A 9,478-nucleotide genomic window follows, 5' to 3' on the forward strand; every position below is an offset into this window, starting at 1 on the left:
TGTACACCTCGTTTTTTGTGAAATGGGATAATTGCTGTACTTTGAAATGTTTGGAGGGTGGATTTGCTGACAGAGCAGGGAGAGAAATCACAGATATGGTCTATGTCACCAAATATTGGCAACTTATTAAATAGTATATACAATAGTAATTTTAAGCATATGAAAAAAGATTGGTATCTCTCTCCTTCTCAGCTCTTCTTCCCCATCCATCCAGCTGCAATTTAGTTTTACCAGTATTTCCACCTAACCTTCCACTTCCAGTGCTATTGAGCCATTGGCACATTGAAAATGTTGCCTTGCTATGGAACACACTGACACTCTGCACATGTACCACAAGTAGCATGTTACTGGATGGCTGCACACACTTTCCCTGCCTGACACCTGTCAATCCCTCTGCTTAGCTAAGCCCAATACCCCTATTCCCTCTCCATCCATGTCCTTGGCCCATCCAGTCTGTTCTTCCTCCAAGCTGGACCTCTGTACTACACCCCACAAAAATCTTTTTCCATTTTCAGGTTTTTAGGGTTTTTTTTTACTTTTTAAAATTCATTTTAGGTACATTTCAAAACTTTTAATTTACAAATATCAAAACAAAATTCTCTCATACTTTCCATTCCCCACCCCCCTCTATTTTTTCAGCTGAAACAATTGAATATGAACTTTTCAATTTTGCAGTTGCCATGAATAAGCATTTTATTAATAAAAAGAAAAAACTGCCCAAAAACTTTCCCCAGCTCTACTGTTTAACCTTACCTCAGGTAGAACTGGTGCTCTCCCACAGTTATAAATAACAATTTAAATGTCACTGTTGATCACTTAGAAATATCCAGTGAACTGTTTTCTCCTTGTTGAGAAACATATTCCTGTCATGAGCAAGCTTTCTAATTGCCTGTTTCTTTTGCTGAATGGTAGGCCAACCAACAGTCTGTCCCACCTCTCTGCACTGCAGGTATTTTTCAATACCTAGGATCACTCAGCCCATGTACATTTTTTTTACAACCAAAAGAAAAAGTCAGGGGAGGTCATGCGATTCCAACACTCATCATGTGAAGAGGCGCACAGAGTGCATTGCAGTGAAGTCCTTAGAAGTGGTACACAAAAGCCTAGGTGGAGAGAAGAAACACCTCTGCCCAGAGGCATAACACTGCAGCTGGGCACTTAGGCAAGAAGCAACTGCTATTTGCAACTCTGCCACTGGCATAATCATGTAGCTGTGAGAGGAGATTTTTTTCTGCCCCCCACCCTACTCCCCAACCCTGTAAGCACCTGAGGCAGGTGCTGAGTTGTGGTCACTCCGTCCTAGTTACATCACTGTCTTTGCCATAGGTGGCGGGAGAAAATATTATTTGGGAGGGGCTGAGGAGCATGCGGCGGCGGTGCTGGGCACCGCACTGCAGCAGTGAGGCATGGCAGTGGCACTGGAGCAGTGGAACCGTGCGGATCTCAGCATGCGTGGGGCACTGGCCTGGCTGCACACCTAGCAGCACCGGGCACTGTGGTGGTGCTGCTGTCACCAACCACTCTGGAATTAGTTGGAGGGGGGGCTAAGCCCCATTAGCCCCAGCCTTCCACCACCTTTGACCTTTGCCCCTTCCTTTGCCCCTGCCCCTGACCTGGGAGGAGGATGAAGGGAAACACAACTTAACCATGTCTCCATTTAGCCACTAGCATTTAGTAAGTTCCACAAACAAATTAAATTAAAGTGAATTTGTCGCCCAGGCCTGTCCTTTGTCTCAAAACTGAGACACTATTGAGCTGGGAACTGCAAATATATACACAGAAGAGATAGTAGAGGTAGTCTCTGTCCCAAAAGGTATGCATCCTAAATAGACAGGCAGGAAGGGACAGAGAAGCACAGATAACTGGAGTAATGTACAGATCAAGAGAAGAGATGGCAATAAAATCTAGGTCTCTAGACTCTCAGTTCAGTGTTCCATCTACTGGACCATACTGCATCTCAGCTACTAATATTATTATTTATGCAAAGGTAAATTTAAGGACAAACTAAACTGACTAGTTACTGTTCAGTGAGTTTATGGGGGTAAGACTTAACACAGCCTGGGGTAAGAGTGAGGGAAGGCACGGGACAGGTCTTCAATTTCAAGGGTTCTAACAAAACCATCATCCGCTATACCTGGTTTTATATGTCCATCTTGCTAGCTCCTCTTAACAGTTTTAACTGATTAAAAATATTAAAACTTGAGGATAGTTGGCCAAATGCAGGACAGATCAGTTTTCTTAAGGCAGTTGTGAATTTGATATAAATTGGAAGATGCTAGACAGAAGCAGGAAAATGGAACTTAAGTATCCTGAGATTGTTCTGTAAGCATGTTGAATTTTTTTATCATTTGTTTAACTCCATACCTAAGATCTTTAAATGAAACAAATTAATAATGTTAAAATAAATACAATGGCAAAAACTTCAAGGTGCACTGAAGACAGAAAAAATATGTTTCTTAGCACAGATGTAAACCTTTGCATCTTCAAAGCATAGCACAAATATTCACCCATTAATCCACCTGTACAAAGGGGTGACTTCTTGCTGAAAAAAGGAAAAGTTGTCTTAGAGAGAATAAATGCAAAATATAGATCTAGATCAGGGCTTCAAATCTTCTAAAGTTCAGATCCAGGATTTTGGTTTAGCCCACCATAGAAGTAGAAATGACCTGTGGAATTTGGATCTGGATTCTGAAAACCCTGCCTACTTTCCTTTTCCACCACCACACCTCCCAATTAGAAGAAGACCATTTAGATCAGGGCACTGCTTAATGTCTTCTATTAGTAGCCAGATTATGAACCAAATTTTGCCTTTAGCTACTTTGTGCACAAGTCTTTTTGACTTAATGAAAGTTGTTTCTTCATATCCAATGGTTCTGTTACTATCTTTAGGTAAGAGAGTATGTAAGGAAAAACAATATGAGTAAATTCACTTTCTAGAATGGCTTTCTATCCACTCACATAATAACAATCAGTTTCTGACTGGTATGTGTAATTGTGTAATGGTATCAAATGACATCTGTTTTACTGGCTGTTGGGTCCAGTGGAATGTTGCTTTGTACATCTCATACAGTAAGTACAGGAAATGCAGCCTGAAATTTTACAATTTGCTGTTAATTAAAATGAATTGAGAGAAAGGGGGAGAGAAACAAAAGACCATTACAAGAAAGAAATGCTCTTTTCATCATGGTTAAAATAAAAAAGATTCTATCTTTACATTTAGTTTTCACCGTTTCTAAAGTCTGACTCTTGCTTTAGATAATCAAAGCTGGCTTTGAACTAGCACACACAAAAAATCTTTTTTTCTTTAAAAATAGCCCTATAGATGTATATACATATCACAGCCTTTCATTCCTTTTATAGATCACTTCATTTTCTGCAAGAATGTGGAAGTTCTGAGCAAACCAAAGCTCACACAGGCGCCACAACAAACACAGGGAATGGGATCCAGACACATTACTGCAATTAACACCAATGTTTAATTAGCAGCCAGCTGCACTGGGTAAGAGCCTTTTGATTTTCATCTCTTTGCTGTGTTTTTGAAGTTAGATTTACCTACTACTGTAGCTCTCTTAGTTGTTATACTAATGCACATGCAAAAAAAAAAGCCTCTCTTGGAAATTTTTGGAAGGGGGCCATAACAGACACTAGATCTGGTTCATAGCTTAGGTAAATATTTAGGAAGTGGTTTGCTCTGACTATTCATTGGGAAAAAAATAAAGACTTCATGGCCAGGAACATGCTTTGATATATATGAAGAAAAGAAAAGAGAAGAAAAGAAAGAAAAGAAAAGAAAAGAAAAGAAAGAGCTATTCAAGGATAATTAAAGCAAGTGAGTGCTATAGGTGTCTCAGTGCAAAGAGCTATCAAGGTAACATGCAAAACTTTTACCTAAAACAGCTTTGATTTCTGTTTAATGTCACAAGCAAAAGAAATTCTGCATGGTTTTGCCTGTTGCCAAGGCAGGAAAATGCATGAACACACACCTAATTCTCCTGCTTGGCCATTTCTGCAAAGGAGAAACCAAGAGGGGACATTAACAGTGTTGCTGTAAGTCATGGTGATATCTGTATTACAAAATAAAGTGTTCTGTGAGACCTGGTAAAACAACAATAGCACAGAAGTGTAAACAACATGTATAAGAATTGTGCTAAAACCCTGGACACCCCTAGGGCTTCCTAACAGAATATAATCACACAAACCACAGCTAGGCTCCTTCTAAACTACAAGTTAGAGTGTCTTAAGACATTTTATAGGACAAGAGAAGTGTAATCAGATCCTTTGGTAGTAGTTCATTCTGTAACAGAACAGACCTAAGACTGAGGCATACAGGAAGTACTGTGTACCTCCAAATTAACACTGGCTCATACAAGTCTGAATCCTTATCTCAGTTGCACGTATACAAAAGTGTAATTGAAGACAGAAATTAGCATATTATGTTTGACTGTAACCAAGTGATATATGCCTCTCATAATGCATGCTTCAGTTCAGCTTACTTTTGAAATTACCTAGCTCAATTTTTCATTTTTATTTTTTACCTTCTAGCACCTTTTATTTGAGTCCTGACTTTCCTGTGCTCAATTTGCCTAATTTAGATAACTTAATGGAAAAGGCCAAGCTGGAAGTCTTAATTTGACTTTCTCTAGAATGGGACCTATTCACAATATGTGTAGCCTTTGAGCAGACAGCTACCTGAGGTGCTTATGGGTCCACTACTCTTTTCCCTAGATGTCTTTCTAGCCCTGTAATCCATCTTTCATAACGATTACTCCCCTAGATAGTGTACACTGATTTTCTAGCTATAAGAACAACATGCTTACACAAAGCTAAAGCTTCATTGCAACCCAACCAAGTTCTGACATGGCTTGGCCAGCCAGCATGAACGTGTTGTTGCTAGTAGAATTTCCTGACTAATATATAAAGGGATTTAAAAAAAACCCTATTGTTATTAAAAACATGCTGCAGGCCCTGCCTATATATAAACAGGCAAGCTCTGTTATTTCTTGGCTCAGTTTGGCTGGTGTCAGATAGAGGACCAATATATGTTCAAATAGTATGGACTCGCAACATATTTTGCCTGTCTGATTGGGCCAGCCATAATTAATTAGAATCCTGTTTGGCTGCAACCATAGTGAAATTGTGCATAAGCACAGTCTTTCAACAGAGTTGAAAAACTAGTATAGAATGTACCTGTACAGCAGACTGGCTCTAAAACATATGCAATCTTTCCATCCTAGATAAGGAACCCTACTTCCACTAATCATGTTTAAACAGGGTTGGAGTCCTCTCAGTTCTGTCCCATTATGAAACAGTAAATATCTGAGGACACCTAAAACCTGACAAACATGGTTTACTTTCAGAGCTTTTATATTTTGTGTATCACTTTAGTTGAAGTGTATCAGTTTTGAGTGGGACATTTGGGATCTTCCCCCATTCTGTGTTTTCCCAATCCTATATTATCTTATACAGCATCAGAGCTAGCAAAACCACATACACATATTAGCAAGAAACATTTTCCTCATTTATCCAGAGCAAGATCTTGGCAATAATCTCCCACAATGAACAGTCATAATACTGAAAGATTGCCTTAAAACCTTCCCTTCAGATTCTTACCTCTCCAAGCAACAGACTGAATTTTCATCAGTGTGTGGTTGACAGCCCAGAGGTCACAATCTCAAGGCCCTGCCAGATTCCAACAAATCTGTGAATTCTGCTAAATATCTTCTCACAAGGACATGAAAAAGGAAAGGAAAGCTAGATTCCTGGTTTTAAATAACAACAGGAATAGGTAGCAAGTGTGAAAAGTATGCTGTATACAAGGTCCATACAAGGGGCTGAAAGGGAAAGAAAATGAGATGCAGAAAGGAGACTTCCAGGGTACAACCAAGTGACTTTGTTTCTAAGCCCATGAGAAATTTCAAAGAACGTTTACTGTTGCCAGTTGTGCGGGTTTTACTTGCATGCACAGCTCTTGGTTGCGGATGGAACACTTTGAGAACCCCCCCTTCCTCCCAACCCCCCCCCAACAAAACAAAACAAAAAAGAAGCAATCACTGGTATGGTAATTTACTAACAAAGCTGGCACATTATAAAAGCACATTTTTACATGTAAACAGAGATACTCTGTTGCTCCTGCTGTGTTTAGGATTAAAAAAAATGTGGAAGGTCTTCCACTTTACTAGTGCTTCAGGCTTATTCTTATTTTTCGTACAGCAATTCTGAGAATTCAGGGGAAAAAAAGAAAATATTTTGCATGTCATAAAAAAGCAGTATTTTGTACTTCAGGATCTTTATCAATGATAATCGTTACTTGCTAAGGTCTTAAAGGAGGCATGAAATCCGACCTACGTGAAAACTGAAGAGGATGAAATAACTAAAATTTCTACTGAAAGAGAAACTAGGAGATGAAAAGTGAAATTGCAGGTCAAACACATTGACAATAACTAGCAAAGGACTCCCCCACTGCTCCCCTCCCCTGCTGCTTTCCAGGTCACTTCACAAAATATCCAAGTTATTTTTAAAACCCCTTTGTTTCCATTACAGAAGCTACTGCTGCTTCACTATCCCAAGGCTGAGAATGTGTTACTGTTTAACAACAGCCTCATTGCAAGATTACAAGGTAACGTTGTAACACTTTTTCCCCCTCCAGCATTCAAGGTACCTTTTATTGCCTGAAATGTTCATGGTTATTTCCATTATGAACCAAATTCAGTCTTGATGCGAGTCGCATCTAAGTTAATGGGAGCTGTCATACAATAGTGTTAAATTTCAGTTTAAAAAAACTCTAAATTTAGGGATCAAATTAAATCCAAGGGAATGACTGATTAGAGGGTTATATGGCTTGCTATAAGTGGATTCAAAGCGGAAAAGTGCTTAATAAGAAATAAACAACTGCTTTATTTGTAATGGTTTCTAGAGATTGTCTTCTGACAAAGAGCTAAAAAAAACCCTGTTACCTGACACTTGTGTCTGTTTATTAAATTTTCCATCCAGTTTCTGGACAAAGAAAATGTTTGCTTCTGACTGCAGTTTCACATGTCTGAGTAACAACTTAAAGGTTGGTCAGTCCTCTTGAGATCTTAGTTGGAAGAGAGGAGGAGATGGGAGATAGTCTAGTTATTGGGCCTGTTGAAATTGAGTCGTTAGCTGTTTGATACATTAAGAATTAATTGCATATTTTGCCCCAGAACTATGAAAGAGCATGCCATAGGTGTCAGTTCTAACACAACTAAAACATTCCCAGTTTTTCAAAGTCCTGACTGCTGCAACCATTACATCAGACAGTAAGTAATGATGGATTAATGGGAGGAAAAATGTTTATAGAAAGCTTCAGGTTTCCTTAGTGAACAGAGTGAAACCACCTTCAGCAATTATCAATGAGTTCCTGTCATAGGAAGAGTTTGAAGAGGCCTGACTGAGCTGTGAAGCAAAGGTCTTTTAAAAGTAAATCTGACAGAAGTGAATGATTTTGGTGAGCAGTTAGTGATGTCTAAAAATGATAAAGGTGGCCATTGTAGAAAAACAGCATAAATGGAGGCTGCTCTGAAAATGATTTGAAATCAATATTCTGTGCAGAAGACTTTAAAACTGTCTTAGAGTACAGTGTTCACATAAAAAAAAGTTTTTAAAAAACCCCCACACCTGATTCTATCATGGGACAGTCAGTAAATAAAAGATCTATCCTGTAGGGCTTTGGGGCCTACAGTGTGGAGTTAGAAGATGAACTCCCATGATGGGATGCATTCAGCCATGAACAAATTGGCTTGTATTAAGAAAAATCAAAAGTCTAATTTCAGAATAACTGGCACTGCTAAAATTTCATCTTTGATCTTGGACAGAATGAATCAAAAGGCAGAATAATCCAGGTTGGCTGAAATTCTCTACTTTGTTTAGGAAAAAAAAGATTTGATTTAATAATTAGTGACAAAGTTGTGGCTGCAAAATCAGTGTCAAATCAACTTGCTTTACCAATTTCCAGACAAAGGCCATACAGCTAGGGTTCTGAAGTGTTCAATTTAGTTAAAAAAAAAGTTTAGATAGCACATGCTTAATCTTATAAATTTTCATATCACTGTAAAGAAAGAAAGCAAAACAGAAGCCTGATCAGAGTATTAAATAATTAAGTAAACTCCTGCCCCAAGATTTTTGAAAAACTCAGAACTGAATACAGGGAAGGATGTGGGGAGAAAAGGCAATTCAAAACATTTCCTTTATGAAAGATATTAAAAAGAAATCTCTTTTCAGCCACAGGTTTCAGAGTGCTACAGGGCTGGCAAAGTACCCTCCTTCTCATCCCTATTTTACATATAGGGAAACTGGTTAATCAGCTTGCCCATAGACAGGAGCAGAGCCAGGAATAAGATCTGGTTGGGATACAAGGAAGCACCTCAAGGAGTTCAGGGACAGCAAAGATGCTTTTAATCAGCTGAACAGGTGATATAATATAAGATGCTAATGCTTCAGAAATACTACTTTGTGAGCCATGTTCAGTTTCTGATTAATTTTGTATATATTTGCCCAGCTAAACTCCCTTCTATCCGTAAAACCAAAGCCTAATTTGAGTCATGGGAGAAAAAGTAGAAGATAAAAAGAGCTGTATTCCTCTACACATAACATTAAGAATATACAAAACAGAATCTATAAATAAATATATATACATGCAGAATATACAAATAAATCATTTTTGGAATAGCTTTGAATAAAAAATCATTTATTTACGATCTGTACATGGGATAAAGTGGGGCCTCATACAGACCTTCAAAACAAACAAAAAAGTAAAAACATAAATATGTATTTTCTTACAAAATGAGACATTTACAATATATACATACTGCATTGCCTTACTTTTCCATGTGCACATTGTGAAAGACAAGACACAAACCCTGTGTACTTTGAGATCAGGAGAACTGAAAGATTTGACTCATGGGATGTTCTTTCCCCTGCCCCCTCCCCCCCGCAATTGCTGCATACTCTTTAGACAGCAAGCTGGCTATCCTCACCCTGAACACTGTTTTTTAATGTTTCCTTCCAGTTTACTCTTCTTCATTCAGGGAGGCAAGAGGTGAGAGGGGAAGAACAATTTATGGCAGGGAGTGGGAAATCTTATAAAAAAATCCAGATCATTATTTATCTTTAGGGAAGAAACAAAATCAAACCCTTTAGATCATATCAAGCTAAAAAGTAGTAATTTCAGAAATAAAAATATTTAAAAAGTCACGTTATAAAATTTAACATGATTTAAGAACAAAAAAAATCAATCACAGTTTAGAAGAAATATGGCACTTAGAAGTTTAGTTTTTTAATCAGTTAAATCAGTCTGAAAATGTGTCACTTGTGATTGCTGGGAACTTCAGTGTTTGCACTTTTATTCAGGAAGTACAAAACTCCTCACACCCACAATAAATTGACCAGATCAATTTAAAAAAAGGGGGCAGGAGGTGGGGGGGGGGGGGAAATCACTTTCCCCATGTTCCACAAATGC

The sequence above is a fragment of the Gavialis gangeticus genome, unplaced genomic scaffold (genome assembly GCF_001723915.1).
Source record: "Gavialis gangeticus isolate Ggan-Ray unplaced genomic scaffold, GavGan_comp1, whole genome shotgun sequence".
NCBI lineage: Eukaryota > Metazoa > Chordata > Crocodylia > Gavialidae > Gavialis > Gavialis gangeticus.